At 43.2% G+C, this 16,710-nt stretch overlaps 9 non-coding genes across 9 annotated transcripts; all 9 read left to right on the plus strand.

The window, feature by feature from the left end:
• The first annotated feature begins 1,362 nt into the window (after nt 1-1,362).
• Nucleotides 1,363-1,434, plus strand: TRNAT-CGU (transfer RNA threonine (anticodon CGU)). The gene has a single exon. It is a non-coding gene; the product is annotated as a tRNA-Thr (tRNA).
• Nucleotides 1,435-4,461: 3,027 nt separating this feature from the next.
• Nucleotides 4,462-4,533, plus strand: TRNAT-CGU (transfer RNA threonine (anticodon CGU)). The gene has a single exon. It is a non-coding gene; the product is annotated as a tRNA-Thr (tRNA).
• A 1,472-nt stretch (nt 4,534-6,005) lies between these two features.
• TRNAT-CGU (transfer RNA threonine (anticodon CGU)) lies at nt 6,006-6,077 on the plus strand. Its single transcript has one exon. It is a non-coding gene; the product is annotated as a tRNA-Thr (tRNA).
• Nucleotides 6,078-7,552: 1,475 nt separating this feature from the next.
• Nucleotides 7,553-7,624, plus strand: TRNAT-CGU (transfer RNA threonine (anticodon CGU)). Its single transcript has one exon. It is a non-coding gene; the product is annotated as a tRNA-Thr (tRNA).
• Nucleotides 7,625-9,098: 1,474 nt separating this feature from the next.
• TRNAT-CGU (transfer RNA threonine (anticodon CGU)) lies at nt 9,099-9,170 on the plus strand. The gene has a single exon. It is a non-coding gene; the product is annotated as a tRNA-Thr (tRNA).
• A 1,477-nt stretch (nt 9,171-10,647) lies between these two features.
• TRNAT-CGU (transfer RNA threonine (anticodon CGU)) lies at nt 10,648-10,719 on the plus strand. Its single transcript has one exon. It is a non-coding gene; the product is annotated as a tRNA-Thr (tRNA).
• Nucleotides 10,720-12,190: 1,471 nt separating this feature from the next.
• TRNAT-CGU (transfer RNA threonine (anticodon CGU)) lies at nt 12,191-12,262 on the plus strand. The gene has a single exon. It is a non-coding gene; the product is annotated as a tRNA-Thr (tRNA).
• A 1,474-nt stretch (nt 12,263-13,736) lies between these two features.
• TRNAT-CGU (transfer RNA threonine (anticodon CGU)) lies at nt 13,737-13,808 on the plus strand. Its single transcript has one exon. It is a non-coding gene; the product is annotated as a tRNA-Thr (tRNA).
• A 1,474-nt stretch (nt 13,809-15,282) lies between these two features.
• TRNAT-CGU (transfer RNA threonine (anticodon CGU)) lies at nt 15,283-15,354 on the plus strand. Its single transcript has one exon. It is a non-coding gene; the product is annotated as a tRNA-Thr (tRNA).
• Nucleotides 15,355-16,710: the final 1,356 nt, after the last annotated feature.

The following is a 16,710-nucleotide window of genomic DNA, read 5'->3' on the forward strand; positions in this document are numbered from 1 at the left end:
ACGGACTTGTGTAGACACGATCGCAAAGTCCGACAACAAAGTTTTGTTGGCGGAAAATTTGAACCTGCGAGCCAACATTTGTTGGTGGAAAGTCTGACAACAAATGTTTGATGGAGCATACACACGGTCGGACTTTCAGCCAACAAGCTCACATCTAACATTTCCTGTCGGAAAGTCCGATCGTGTGTACGTGGCATAACTCTTCTTTTCCAAATACATCTTCAAAATCTTTCACTGTGGTCAGAGGTTGTTCATTTTCTGGTGGTGTCCCAGTTGGGAGAACCTTCCCTGACTTCCTGGGGCTGTCACCAGGATGAACCTCTTCCCATTCTAACTAAAATTAAAAAATGAGGTGGTTTGAAGTTTCAATTCAGTTCACAAAGTCTGTGCCTGGAATTGTGGGTACACTGCCACATATTTGGGGATTGGGTGCAATATTAACAAAGAGGTTGGAGTGTCAATTCACTCTCCGGTACACCGCCAACCGCTGTTCACATTCACATTGCATGGTGCTTTGCTGGTGACTCTTCATGGATGGTTCAGAAGACTCTTTCCGTGGGCAACATGTGAATGTGGCTGTGTTAGTTTTGGATGAATTTGCATTGTGTATAGACCAGCTCGGTTCTTCTCAACCTTTTTTTCAGTCAAGGCACCCTTTAATATTACAGACAATCTTGAGGCACCCCATTCTAAAAATGTACAAAAAACTATTCTAATAGCTTTACACAATGCAGAAATATCCTCATGTAGGACACCTAACGTTAGAGGTGATTTATTCTTCCAAAGCAAATACACTTTTTTGCACACTGGTACTGGCTAGTATCCCAATGTTTCTCTTCTCCCTCAATTTCTCTCCACCAGTCAGCTAATGTCATCCCAGTACTGAGAGAGAGAGGGGCACAGGAGGGCCAAACAATGATGCTGTGGAGGCAACAGACATCCTCCTTATTTTTGGGGGATATTTATTATAGCAAAAAGTAAAAAATATTGCTTTTTTTTTTTCAAAATTGTCTGATTTTTTTGTTTATAGCGCAAAAAATCTAAACTGCAGAGGTGATCAAATACCACCAAATGAAAGCTCCATTTGTGGGGGAATAAAGGATGTAAATTTTGTTTGGGTACAACATCGCACGGACAGGCAATTGTCAGTTAAAGTGACGCAGTGCCGAATCGCAAAAAGTGCTCTGGTCAGGAAAGGGGGTAAAATCTTCTGGGGCTGAAGCGGTTAAAAAATAGACCCAGGTCTTCGTCTGTGACCTTATCTCTTCCACTTTACTAATTATCGTCTTTGAACACAATCAATGATTGGAAGATTCACGTTGTGTTCTCACAGGATGACATAACACTGTAAGTCCTTCAGAGGGTGCAGTGGCCAAGTGGTAAGGCGTTGGTCTCGTAAACCAAAGATTGTGGGTTCAATCCCCATCTGTGCCTCAATCTTTATACCCAACCTACTCTACTGAGTGCTATAAACATTTGTGGTAACGATAATCTGTGTGAGCTCAGCTTCTTTCGATAAGAATTATAAGACCACAGATGACATAACAGTGTAAAATTGGTCAACAACAGAACAATTATACAAAGCAAGACTAGTCCCAAATGTACTGGAGAGAAAGAGCAAAGATTGGGCTTTACTACAAGAATTAGGTTACAGCAGTGCAAGCACAGCCAGCAGCAGGATATTAATAATCATGGATATTAGGTGTAACTGGTGTATGCCCAACCTTTATTTTATCTGGAGAGGGAGGTGTGGAGAATGTGAGTGATATAACATGAGGTGGTTTAGGTGTACACTGTACTGCACTTAGGTTCTTTTACAGCAGTACAAAAAAACAAACACAAATAAAAGGTTCTCACGCCAAACATAACTTGTGTGCATTCTCACAGGGTGACATACAAAGCTGTGCCCTACAGAGGGCGCAGTGGCCCAAGTGGTAAGGCGTTGGTCTCGTAAATCAGATCATGGGTTCAATCCCCATCTGTGTATCAATCCTTATATCCAACCGAACGCTGTAAACATTTGTGATTATGGATGAATAGTGACCCATTTCACACCTCTTTTAGTTAGGTTTTTCCTCCAATTGTAAGGACATTTGTTCAGACTGGAACAACAAATACCAATTAACAACTTCCCTACCGGTTTCTATACATATACGGCGGCAGGATGGCTTTCCTTCACGAATCGCCGTATATGTACGAAGCTCCTTTTAAGAGCCAAAGCAGGCATGCGTGCTGCACGGCACGGGGACTCGATGTGCGTGGCCAGCAGGAATGATCACCGACGGCGACCTGCGATTGCAGGCATGAGAGCTGCAACGAGGATTTGTGTGTGTAAACCCTGTTCTGACAGGGGAGGAGAAACAGATCGTCTGTTCCTACTAAGTAGGAACAGCGATCTGGCTCCACCTACAGTCAGTCACTTCCCCTAACAGTTTGAAACACTCCTAGGGAACACATTTAACCCCTTGATTGCCCCCTAGTGTTAACCCCTTCCCTACCAGTGACATTTACACAGCAATTAATGCATTTTTATAGCTCTGATCGCTGTGTAAATGTCGCTGGTCCTAAAAATGTGTCCGATGCGTCCGCCGCAATGTCGCAGGTCCGTTAAAAAATCGCAGATCGCCGCCATTACTGGTAAAAAAAAAATAATAATAAAAATGCCATAAAACTATCCCCTATTTTGTAAACGATGCAGCGACGCAGTGCCGAATCACAAAAAGTGCTCTGGTCAGGAAAGGGGGTAAAATCTTCTGGGGCTGAAGCGGTTAAAAAATAGACCCAGGTCTTCGTCTGTGACCTTATCTCTTATCTCTTCCACTTTACTAAATATCGTCTTTGAAATCAAACAATGGATGGAAGATTCACATTTTGTTCTCACAGGATGACATAACACTGTCAGCCCTATAGAGGGCGCAGTGGCCAAGTGGTAAGGCATTGGTCTTGTAAACCAAAGATCGTGGCTTCAATCCCCATCTGTGCTTCAATCTTTATACTCAACCTAATCTACTGAGTGCTATAAACATTTGTGGTAACGATAATCTGTGTGAGCTCAGCTTCTTTCTATAAGAATTATAAGACCACAGATGACATAACAGTGTAAAATTAGTCAGCAACAGAACAATTATACTGAGCAAGACTAGTCCCAAATATACTGGAGAGAAAGAGCAAAGATTGGGCTTTACTACAAGAATTAGGTTACAGCAGTGCAAGTACAGCCAGCAGCAGGATATTAATAATCATGGATATTAGGTGTAACTGGTGTATGCCCAACTTTTATTTTATCTGGAGAGGGAGGTGTGGAGAATGTGAGTGATATAACGTGAGGTGGTTTAGGTGTACACTGTACTGCACTTAGGTTCTTTTACAGCAGTACAAAAAAACAAACACAAATAAAAGGTTCTCACGCCAAACATAACTTGTGTGCATTCTCACAGGGTGACATACAAAGCTGTGCCCTACAGAGGGCGCAGTGCCCCAATTGGTAAGGCGTTGGTCTCGTAAATCAGATCATCGGTTCAATCCCCATCTGTGTATCAATCTTTATATCCAACCGAACGCTGTAAACATTTGTGATTATGGATGAATAGTGACCCATTTCACACCTCTTTTAGTTAGGTTTTTCCTCCAATTGTAAGGACATTTGTCCAGACTGGAATAACAAATACCAATTAACAACTTCCCTACCGGTTTCTATACATATATGGCGGCAGGATGGCTTTCCTTCACGAATAGCCGTATATGTACGATGCTCCTTTTAAGAGCCATAGCAGGCATGCGTGCTGCACGGCACGGGGACTCGATGTGCGTGGCCAGCAGGAATGATCACCGACGGCGACCTGCGATTGCAGGAATGAGAGCTGCAACAAGGATTTGTGTGTGTAAACCCTGTTCTGAAAGAGGAGGAGAAACAGATAGTCTGTTCCTACTAAGTAGGAACAGCGATCTGGCTCCACCTACAGTCAGTCACTTCCCCTAACAGTTTGAAACACTCCTAGGGAACACATTTAACCCCTTGATTGCCCCCTAGTGTTAACCCCTTCCCTACCAGTGACATTTACACAGCAATTAATGCATTTTTATAGCTCTGATCGCTGTGTAAATGTCGCTGGCCCTAAAAATGTGTCCGATGTGTCCGCCGCAATGTCGCAGGTCCGTTAAAAAATCGCAGATCGCCGCCATTACTGGTAAAAAAAAATAATAATAAAAATGCCATAAAACTATCCCCTATTTTGTAGACGACGCAGCGATGCAGTGCCGAATCACAAAAAGTGCTCTGGTCAGGAAAGGGGGTAAAATCTTCTGGGGCTGAAGCGGTTAAAAAATAGACCCAGGTCTTCGTCTGTGACCTTATCTCTTATCTCTTCCACTTTACTAAATATCGTCTTTGAAATCAAACAATGGATGGAAGATTCACATTGTGTTCTCACAGGATGACATAACACTGTCAGTCCTATAGAGGGCGCAGTGGCCAAGTGGTAAGGCGTTGGTCTCGTAAACCAAAGATCGTGGGTTCAATCCCCATCTGTGCCTCAATCTTTAAACCTAATCTACTGAGTGCTATAAAGATTTGTGGTAACGATTATCTGTGTGAGCTCAGCTTCTTTCTATAAGAATTATAAGACCACAGATGACATAACAGTGTAAAATTGGTCAGCAACAGAACAATTATACTGAGCAAGACTAGTCCCAAATGTACTGGAGAAAAAGAGCAAAGATTGGGCTTTACTACAAGAATTAGGTTACAGCAGTGCAAGTGCAGCCAGCAGCAGGATATTAATAATCATGGATATTAGGTGTAACTGGTGTATGCCCAACTTTTATTTTATCTGGAGAGGGAGGTGTGGAGAATGTGAGTGATATAACGTGAGGTGGTTTAGGTGTACGCTGTACTGCACTTAGGTTCTTTTACAGCAGTACAAAAAAACAAACACAAATAAAAGGTTCTCACGCCAAACATAACTTTTGTGCATTCTCACAGGGTGACATACAAAGCTGTGCCCTACAGAGGGCGCAGTGGCCCAAGTGGTAAGGCGTTGGTCTCGTAAATCAGATCATGGGTTCAATCCCCATCTGTGTATCAATCTTTATATCCAACCGAACGCTGTAAACATTTGTGATTATGGATGAATAGTGACCCATTTCACACCTCTTTTAGTTAGGTTTTTCCTCCAATTGTAAGGACATTTGTTCAGACTGGAACAACAAATACCAATTAACAACTTCCCTACCGGTTTCTATACATATACGGCGGCAGGATGGCTTTCCTTCACGAATAGCCGTATATGTACGATGCTCCTTTTAAGAGCCATAGCAGGCATGCGTGCTGCAAGGCACGGGGACTCGATATGCGTGGCCAGCAGGAATGATCACCGACGGAGACCCGCGATTGCAGGCATGAGAGCTGCAACGAGGATTTGTGTGTGCAAACCCTGTTCTGACAGGGGAGGAGAAACAGATCGTCTGGTCCTACTAAGTAGGAACAGCGATCTGGCTCCACCTACAGTCAGTCACTTCCCCTAACAGTTTGAAACACTCCTAGGGAACACATTTAACCCCTTGATTGCCCCCTAGTGATAACCCCTTCCCTACCAGTGACATTTACACAGCAATTAATGCATTTTTATAGCTCTGATCGCTGTGTAAATGTCGCTGGTCCTAAAAATGTGTCCGATGTGTCCGCCGCAATGTCGCAGGTCCGTTAAAAAATCGCAGATCGCCGCCATTACTGGTAAAAAAAGATAATAATAAAAATGCCATAAAACTATCCCCTATTTTGTAGACGACGCAGCGATGCAGTGCCGAATCGCAAAAAGTGCTCTGGTCAGGAAAGGGGGTAAAATCTTCTGGGGCTGAAGCGGTTAAAAAATAGACCCAGGTCTTCGTCTGTGACCTTATCTCTTATCTCTTCCACTTTACTAAATATCGTCTTTGAAATCAAACAATGGATGGAAGATTCACATTGTGTTCTCACAGGATGACATAACACTGTCAGTCCTATAGAGGGCGCAGTGGCCAAGTGGTAAGGCATTGGTCTCGTAAACCAAAGATCGTGGGTTCAATCCCCATCTGTGCCTCAATCTTTAAACCTAATCTACTGAGTGCTATAAAGATTTGTGGTAACAATAATCTGTATGAGCTCAGCTTCTTTCTATAAGAATTATAAGACCACAGATGACATAACAGTGTAAAATTGGTCAGCAACAGAACAATTATACTGAGCAAGACTAGTCCCAAATGTACTGGAGAAAAAGAGCAAAGATTGGGCTTTACTACAAGAATTAGGTTACAGCAGTGCAAGTGCAGCCAGCAGCAGGATATTAATAATCATGGATATTAGGTGTAACTGGTGTATGCCCAACTTTTATTTTATCTGGAGAGGGAGGTGTGGAGAATGTGAGTGATATAACGTGAGGTGGTTTAGGTGTACACTGTACTGCACTTAGGTTCTTTTACAGCAGTACAAAAAAACAAACACAAATAAAAGGTTCTCACGCCAAACATAACTTGTGTGCATTCTCACAGGGTGACATACAAAACTGTGCCCTACAGAGGGCACAGTGGCCCAAGTGGTAAGGCGTTGGTCTCGTAAATCAGATCATGGGTTCAATCCCCATCTGTGTATCAATCTTTATATCCAACCGAATGCTGTAAACATTTGTGATTATGAATGAATAGTGAGCCATTTCACACCTCTTTTAGTTAGGTTTTTCCTCCAATTGTAAAGACATTTGTTCAGACTGGAACAACAAATACCAATTAACAACTTCCCTACCAGTTTCTATACATATACGGCGGCAGGATGGCTTTCCTTCATGAATAGCCGTATATGTACAATGCTCCTTTTAAGAGCCATAGCAGGCATGCGTGCTGCACGGCACGGGGACTCGATGTGCGTGGCTAGCAGGTATGATCACCGACAGCGACCCGCGATTGCAGGCATGAGAGCTGCAACGAGGATTTGTGTGTGTAAACCCTGTTCTGACAGGGGAGGAGAAACAGATCGTCTGTTCCTACTAAGTAGGAACAGCGATCTGGCTCCACCTACAGTCAGTCACTTCCCCTAACAGTTTGAAACACTCCTAGGGAACACATTTAACCCCTTGATTGCCCCCTAGTGATAACCCCTTCCCTACCAGTGACATTTACGCAGCAATTAATGCATTTTTATAGCTCTGATCGCTGTGTAAATGTCGCTGGTCCTAAAAATGTGTCCGATGTGTCCGCCGCAATGTCGCAGGTCCGTTAAAAAATCGCAGATCGCCGCCATTACTGGTAAAAAAAAATAATAATAATAAAAATGCCATAAAACTATCCCCTATTTTATAGACGACGCAGCGACGCAGTGCTGAATCGCAAAAAGTGCTCTGGTCAGGAAAGGGGGTAAAATCTTCCGGGGCTGAAGCGGTTAAAAAATAGACCCAGGTCTTTGTCTGTGACCTTATCTCTTATCTCTTCCACTTTACTAAATATCGTCTTTGAAATCAAACAATGGATGGAAGATTCACATTGTGTTCTCACAGGATGACATAACACTGTCAGTTCTATATAGGGTGCAGTGGCCAAGTGGTAAGGCGTTGGTCTCGTAAACCAAAGATCGTGGGTTCAATCCCCATCTGTGCCTCAATTTTTATACCCAACCTAATCTACTGAGTGCTATAAACATTTGTGGTAACGATAATCTGTGTTAACTCAGCTTCTTTCTATAAGAATTATAAGACCACAGATGACATAACAGTGTAAAATTGGTCAGTAACAGAACAATTATACTGAGCAAGACTAGTCCCAAATGTACTGGAGAGAAAGAGCAAAGATTGGGCTTTACTACAAGAATTAGGTTACAGCAGTGCAAGTGCAGCCAGCAACAGGATATTAATAATCATGGATATTAGGTGTAACTGGTGTATGCCCAACTTTTATTTTATCTGGAGAGGGAGGTGTGGAGAATGTGAGTGATATAACGTGAGGTGGTTTAGGTGTACACTGTACTGCACTTAGGTTCTTTTACAGCAGTACAAAAAAACAAACACAAATAAAAGGTTCTCACGCCAAACATAACTTGTGTGCATTCTCACAGGGTGACATACAAAGCTGTGCCCTACAGAGGGCGCAGTGCCCCAATTGGTAAGGCGTTGGTCTCGTAAATCAGATCATCGGTTCAATCCCCATCTGTGTATCAATCTTTATATCCAACCGAACGCTGTAAACATTTGTGATTATGGATGAATAGTGACCCATTTCACACCTCTTTTAGTTAGGTTTTTCCTCCAATTGTAAGGACATTTGTTCAGACTGGAACAACAAATACCAATTAACAACTTCTCTACCGGTTTCTATACATATACGGCAGCAGGATGGCTTTCCTTCACGAATAGCCGTATATGTACGATGCTCCTCATAAGAGCCATAGCAGGCATGCGTGCTGCAAGGCACGGGGACTCGATATGCGTGGCCAGCAGGAATGATCACCGACGGCGACCCGCGATTGCAGGCATGAGAGCTGCAACGAGGATTTGTGTGTGCAAACCCTGTTCTGACAGGGGAGGAGAAACAGATCGTCTGGTCCTACTAAGTAGGAACAGCGATCTGGCTCCACCTAGAGTCAGTCACTTCCCCTAACAGTTTGAAACACTCCTAGGGAACACATTTAACCCCTTGATTGCCCCCTAGTGTTAATCCCTTCCCTACCAGTGACATTTACAATTAATGCATTTTTTATAGCTCTGATCGCTGTGTAAATGTCGATGGTCCTAAAAATGTGTCCGATGTGTCCGCCGCAATGTCGCAGGTCCGTTAAAAAATCGCAGATCGCCGCCATTACTGGTAAAAAAAAAATAATAATAAAAATGCCATAAAACTATCCCCTATTTTGTAGACGACGCAGCCACGCAGTGCCGAATCACAAAAAGTGCTCTGGTCAGGAAAGGGGGTAAAATCTTCTGGGGCTGAAGCAGTTAAAAAATAGACCCAGGTCTTCGTCTGTGACCTTATCTCTTATCTCTTCCACTTTACTAAATATCGTCTTTGAAATCAAACAATAGATGGAAGATTCACATTGTGTTCTCACAGGATGACATAACACTGTCAGTCTTATAGAGGGCACAGTGGCCAAGTGGTAAGGCGTTGGTCTCGTAAACCAAAGATCGTGGGTTCAATCCCCATCTGTACCTCAATCTTTATACCCAACCTAATCTACTGAGTGCTATAAACATTTGTGGTAACGATAATCTGTGTGAGCTCAGCTTCTTTCTATAAGAATTATAAGACCACAGATGACATAACACTGTAAAATTGGTCAGCAACAGAACAATTATACTGAGCAAGACTAGTCCCAAATGTACTGGAGAGAAAGAGCAAAGATTGGGCTTTACTACAAGAATTAGGTTACAGCAGTGCAAGTGCAGCCAGCAGCAGGATATTAATAATCATGGATATTAGGTGTAACTGGTGTATGCCCAACTTTTATTTTATCTGGAGAGGGAGGTGTGGAGAATGTGAGTGATATAACGTGAGGTGGTTTAGGTGTACACTGTACTGCACTTAGGTTCTTTTACAGCAGTACAAAAAAACAAACACAAATAAAAGGTTCTCACGCCAAACATAACTTGTGTGCATTCTCACAGGGTGACATACAAAGCTGTGCCCTACAGAGGGCGCAGTGGCCCAAGTGGTAAGGCGTTGGTCTCGTAAATCAGATCATGGGTTCAATCCCCATCTGTGTATCAAGCTTTATATCCAACCGAACGCTGTAAACATTTGTGATTATGGATGAATAGTGACCCATTTCACACCTCTTTTAGTTAGGTTTTTCCTCCAATTGTAAGGACATTTGTCCAGACTGGAATAACAAATACCAATTAACAACTTCCCTACCGGTTTCTATACATATATGGCGGCAGGATGGCTTTCCTTCACGAATAGCCGTATATGTACGATGCTCCTTTTAAGAGCCATAGCAGGCATGCGTGCTGCACGGCACGGGGACTCGATGTGCGTGGCCAGCAGGAATGATCACCGACGGCGACCTGCGATTGCAGGAATGAGAGCTGCAACAAGGATTTGTGTGTGTAAACCCTGTTCTGAAAGGGGAGGAGAAACAGATAGTCTGTTCCTACTAAGTAGGAACAGCGATCTGGCTCCACCTACAGTCAGTCACTTCCCCTAACAGTTTGAAACACTCCTAGGGAACACATTTAACCCCTTGATTGCCCCCTAGTGTTAACCCCTTCCCTACCAGTGACATTTACACAGCAATTAATGCATTTTTATAGCTCTGATCGCTGTGTAAATGTCGCTGGCCCTAAAAATGTGTCCGATGTGTCCGCCGCAATGTCGCAGGTCCGTTAAAAAATCGCAGATCGCCGCCATTACTGGTAAAAAAAAATAATAATAAAAATGCCATAAAACTATCCCCTATTTTGTAGACGACGCAGCGATGCAGTGCCGAATCACAAAAAGTGCTCTGGTCAGGAAAGGGGGTAAAATCTTCTGGGGCTGAAGCGGTTAAAAAATAGACCCAGGTCTTCGTCTGTGACCTTATCTCTTATCTCTTCCACTTTACTAAATATCGTCTTTGAAATCAAACAATGGATGGAAGATTCACATTGTGTTCTCACAGGATGACATAACACTGTCAGTCCTATAGAGGGCGCAGTGGCCAAGTGGTAAGGCGTTGATCTCGTAAACCAAAGATCGTGGGTTCAATCCCCATCTGTGCCTCAATCTTTAAACCTAATCTACTGAGTGCTATAAAGATTTGTGGTAACGATTATCTGTGTGAGCTCAGCTTCTTTCTATAAGAATTATAAGACCACAGATGACATAACAGTGTAAAATTGTTCAGCAACAGAACAATTATACTGAGCAAGACTAGTCCCAAATGTACTGGAGAGAAAGAGCAAAGATTGGGCTTTACTACAAGAATTAGGTTACAGCAGTGCAAGTGCAGCCAGCAGCAGGATATTAATAATCATGGATATTAGGTGTAACTGGTGTATGCCCAACTTTTATTTTATCTGGAGAGGGAGGTGTGGAGAATGTGAGTGATATAACGTGAGGTGGTTTAGGTGTACGCTGTACTGCACTTAGGTTCTTTTACAGCAGTACAAAAAAACAAACACAAATAAAAGGTTCTCACGCCAAACATAACTTTTGTGCATTCTCACAGGGTGACATACAAAGCTGTGCCCTACAGAGGGCGCAGTGGCCCAAGTGGTAAGGCGTTGGTCTCGTAAATCAGATCATGGGTTCAATCCCCATCTGTGTATCAATCTTTATATCCAACCGAACGCTGTAAACATTTGTGATTATGGATGAATAGTGACCCATTTCACACCTCTTTTAGTTAGGTTTTTCCTCCAATTGTAAGGACATTTGTTCAGACTGGAACAACAAATACCAATTAACAACTTCCCTACCGGTTTCTATACATATACGGCGGCAGGATGGCTTTCCTTCACGAATAGCCGTATATGTACGATGCTCCTTTTAAGAGCCATAGCAGGCATGCGTGCTGCACGGCACGGGGACTCGATGTGCGTGGCCAGCAGGAATGATCACCGACGGCGACCTGTGATTGCAGGCATGAGAGCTGCAACGAGGATTTGTGTGTGTAAACCCTGTTCTGAAAGGGGAGGAGAAACAGATCGTCTGTTCCTACTAAGTAGGAACAGCGATCTGGCTCCACCTACAGTCAGTCACTTCCCCTAACAGTTTAAACACTCCAAGGGAACACATTTAACCCCTTGATTGCCCCCTAGTGATAACCCCTTCCCTACCAGTGACATTTACACAGCAATTAATGCATTTTTATAGCTCTGATCGCTGTGTAAATGTCGCTGGTCCTAAAAATGTGTCCGATGTGTCCGCCGCAATGTCGCAGGTCCGTTAAAAAATCGCAGATCGCCGCCATTACTGGTAAAAAAAAATAATAATAAAAATGCCATAAAACTATCCCCTATTTTGTAGACGACGCAGCGATGCAGTGCCGAATCGCAAAAAGTGCTCTGGTCAGGAAAGGGGGTAAAATCTTCTGGGGCTGAAGCGGTTAAAAAATAGACCCAGGTCTTCGTCTGTGACCTTATCTCTTATCTCTTCCACTTTACTAAATATCGTCTTTGAAATCAAACAATGGATGGAAGATTCACATTGTGTTCTCACAGGATGACATAACACTGTCAGTCCTATAGAGGGCGCAGTGGCCAAGTGGTAAGGCGTTGGTCTCGTAAACCAAAGATCGTGGGTTCAATCCCCATCTATGCCTCAATATTTATACCTAATCTACTGAGTGCTATAAACATTTGTGGTAACGATAATCTGTGTGAGCTCAGCTTCTTTCTATAAGAATTATAAGACCACAGATGACATAACAGTGTAAAATTGGTCAGCAACAGAACAATTATACTGAGCAAGACTAGTCCCAAATGTACTGGAGAGAAAGAGCAAAGATTGGGCTTTACTACAAGAATTAGGTTACAGCAGTGCAAGTGCAGCCAGCAGCAGGATATTAATAATCATGGATATTAGGTGTAACTGGTGTATGCCCAACTTTTATTTTATCTGGAGAGGGAGGTGTGGAGAATGTGAGTGATATAACGTGAGGTGGTTTAGGCGTTCACTGTACTGCACTTAGGTTCTTTTACAGCAGTACAAAAAAACAAACACAAATAAAAGGTTCTCACGCCAAACATAACTTGTGTGCATTCTCACAGGGTGACATACAAAGCTGTGCCCTACAGAGGGCGCAGTGGCCCAAGTGGTAAGGCGTTGGTCTCGTAAATCAGATCATGGGTTCAATCCCCATCTGTGTATCAATCTTTATATCCAACCGAACGCTGTAAACATTTGTGATTATGGATGAATAGTGACCCATTTCACACCTCTTTTAGTTAGGTTTTTCCTCCAATTGTAAGGACATTTGTTCAGACTGGAACAACAAAAACCAATTAACAACTTCCCTACCGGTTTCTATACATATACGGCGGCAGGATGGCTTTCATTCACGAATAGCCGTATATGTACGATGCTCCTTTTAAGAGCCATAGCAGGCATGCGTGCTGCACGGCACGGAGACTCGATGTGCGTGGCCAGTAGGAATGATCACCGACAGCGACCCGCGATTGCAGGCATGAGAGGTGCAACGAGGATTTGTGTGTGTAAACCCTGTTCTGACACTGGAGGAGAAACAGATCGTCTGTTCCTACTAAGTAGGAACAGCGATCTGGCTCCACCTACAGTCAGTCACTTCCCTTAACAGTTTGAAACACTCCTAGGGAACACATTTAACCCCTTGATTGCCCCCTAGTGTTAACCCCTTCCCTACCAGTGACATTTACACAGCAATTAATGCATTTTTATAGCTCTGATCGCTGTGTAAATGTCGCTGGTCCTAAAAATGTGTCCGAGGTGTCCGCCGCAATGTCGCAGGTCCGTTAAAAAATCGCAGATCGCCGCCATTACTGGTAAAAAAAAAAATAATAATAAAAATGCCATAAAACTATCCCCTATTTTGTAGACGACGCAGCGATGCAGTGCCGAATCGCAAAAAGTGCTCTGGTCAGGAAAGGGGGTAAAATCTTCTGGGGCTGAAGCGGTTAAAAAATAGACCCAGGTCTTCGTCTGTGACCTTATCTCTTATCTCTTCCACTTTACTAAATATCGTCTTTGAAATCAAACAATGGATGGAAGATTCACATTGTGTTCTCACAGGATGACATAACACTGTCAGTCCTATAGAGGGCGCAGTGGCCAAGTGGTAAGGCGTTGGTCTCGTAAACCAAAGATCGTGGGTTCAATCCCCATCTATGCCTCAATACTTATACCTAATCTACTGAGTGCTATAAACATTTGTGGTAACGATAATCTGTGTGAGCTCAGCTTCTTTCTATAAGAATTATAAGACCACAGATGACATAACAGTGTAAAATTGGTCAGCAACAGAACAATTATACTGAGCAAGACTAGTCCCAAATGTACTGGAGAGAAAGAGCAAAGATTGGGCTTTACTACAAGAATTAGGTTACAGCAGTGCAAGTGCAGCCAGCAGCAGGATATTAATAATCATGGATATTAGGTGTAACTGGTGTATGCCTAACTTTTATTTTATCTGGAGAGGGAGGTGTGGAGAATGTGAGTGATATAACGTGAGGTGGTTTAGGCGTACACTGTACTGCACTTAGGTTCTTTTACAGCAGTACAAAAAAACAAACACAAATAAAAGGTTCTCACGCCAAACATAACTTGTGTGCATTCTCACAGGGTGACATACAAAGCTGTGCCCTACAGAGGGCGCAGTGGCCCAAGTGGTAAGGCGTTGGTCTCGTAAATCAGATCATGGGTTCAATCCCCATCTGTGTATCAATCTTTATATCCAACCGAACGCTGTAAACATTTGTGATTATGGATGAATAGTGACCCATTTCACACCTCTTTTAGTTAGGTTTTTCCTCCAATTGTAAGGACATTTGTTCAGACTGGAACAACAAAAACCAATTAACAACTTCCCTACCGGTTTCTATACATATACGGCGGCAGGATGGCTTTCATTCACGAATAGCCGTATATGTACGATGCTCCTTTTAAGAGCCATAGCAGGCATGCGTGCTGCACGGCACGGAGACTCGATGTGCGTGGCCAGTAGGAATGATCACCGACAGCGACCCGCGATTGCAGGCATGAGAGGTGCAACGAGGATTTGTGTGTGTAAACCCTGTTCTGACACTGGAGGAGAAACAGATCGTCTGTTCCTACTAAGTAGGAACAGCGATCTGGCTCCACCTACAGTCAGTCACTTCCCTTAACAGTTTGAAACACTCCTAGGGAACACATTTAACCCCTTGATTGCCCCCTAGTGTTAACCCCTTCCCTACCAGTGACATTTACACAGCAATTAATGCATTTTTATAGCTCTGATCGCTGTGTAAATGTCGCTGGTCCTAAAAATGTGTCCGATGTGTCCGCCGCAATGTCGCAGGTCCGTTAAAAAATCGCAGATCGCCGCCATTACTGGTAAAAAAAAAAATAATAATAAAAATGCCATAAAACTATCCCCTATTTTGTAGACGACGCAGCGACGCAGTGCCGAATCGCAAAAAGTGCTCTGGTCAGGAAAGGGGGTAAAATCTTCTGGGGCTGAAGCGGTTACAAAATAGACCCAGGTCTTCGTCTGTGACCTTATCTCTTATCTCTTCCACTTTACTAAATATCGTCTTTGAAATCAAACAATGGATGGAAGATTCACATTGTGTTCTCACAGGATGACATAACACTGGCAGTCCTATAGAGGGCGCAGTGGCCAAGTGGTAAGGTGTTGGTCTCGTAAACCAAAGATCGTGGGTTCAATCCCCATCTGTGCCTCAATCTTTAAACCTAATCTACTGAGTGCTATAAAGATTTGTGGTAACGATAATCTGTGTGAGCTCAGCTTCTTTCTATAAGAATTATAAGACCACAGATGACATAACAGTGTAAAATTGGTCAGCAACAGAACAATTATACTGAGCAAGACTAGTCCCAAATGTACTGGAGAGAAAGAGCAAAGATTGGGCTTTACTACAAGAATTAGCTTACAGCAGTACAAGTGCAGCCAGCAGCAGGATATTAATAATCATGGATATTAGGTGTAACTGGTGTATGCCCAACTTTTATTTTATCTGGAGAGGGAAGTGTGGAGAATGTGAGTGATATAACGTGAGGTGGTTTAGGCGTACACTGTACTGCACTTAGGTTCTTTTACAGCAGTACAAAAAAACAAACACAAATAAAAGGTTCTCACGCCAAACATAACTTGTGTGCATTCTCACAGGGTGACATACAAAGCTGTGCCCTACAGAGGGCGCAGTGGCCCAAGTGGTAAGGCGTTGGTCTCGTAAATCAGATCATGGGTTCAATCCCCATCTGTGTATCAATCTTTATATCCAACCGAACGCTGTAAACATTTGTGAATATGGATGAATAGTGACCCATTTCACACCTCTTTTAGTTAGGTTTTTCCTCCAATTGTAAGGACATTTGTTCAGACTGGAACAACAAAAACCAATTAACAACTTCCCTACCGGTTTCTATACATATACGGCGGCAGGATGGCTTTCATTCACGAATAGCCGTATATGTACGATGCTCCTTTTAAGAGCCATAGCAGGCATGCGTGCTGCACGGCACGGAGACTCGATGTGCGTGGCCAGTAGGAATGATCACCGACAGCGACCCGCGATTGCAGGCATGAGAGGTGCAACGAGGATTTGTGTGTGTAAACCCTGTTCTGACAGGGGAGGAGAAACAGATCGTCTGTTCCTACTAAGTAGGAACAGCGATCTGGCTCCACCTACAGTCAGTCACTTCCCCTAACAGTTTGAAACACTCCTAGGGAACACATTTAACCCCTTGATTGCCCCCTAGTGATAACCCCTTCCCTACCAGTGACATTTACACAGCAATTAATGCATTTTTATAGCTCTGATCGCTGTGTAAATGTCGCTGGTCCTAAAAATGTGTCCGATGTGTCCGCCGCAATGTCGCAGGTCCGTTAAAAAATCGCAGATCGCCGCCATTACTGGTAAAAAAAATAAATAATAATAAAAATGCCATAAAACTATCCCCTATTTTGTAGACGACGCAACGACGCAGTGCCGAATCGCAAAAAGTGCTCTGGTCAGGAAAGGGGGTAAAATCTTCTGGGGCTGAAGCGGTTAAAAAATAGACACAGGTCTTCGT

The sequence above is a fragment of the Aquarana catesbeiana genome, linkage group LG01 (assembly GCF_042186555.1).
Source record: "Aquarana catesbeiana isolate 2022-GZ linkage group LG01, ASM4218655v1, whole genome shotgun sequence".
NCBI lineage: Eukaryota > Metazoa > Chordata > Amphibia > Anura > Ranidae > Aquarana > Aquarana catesbeiana.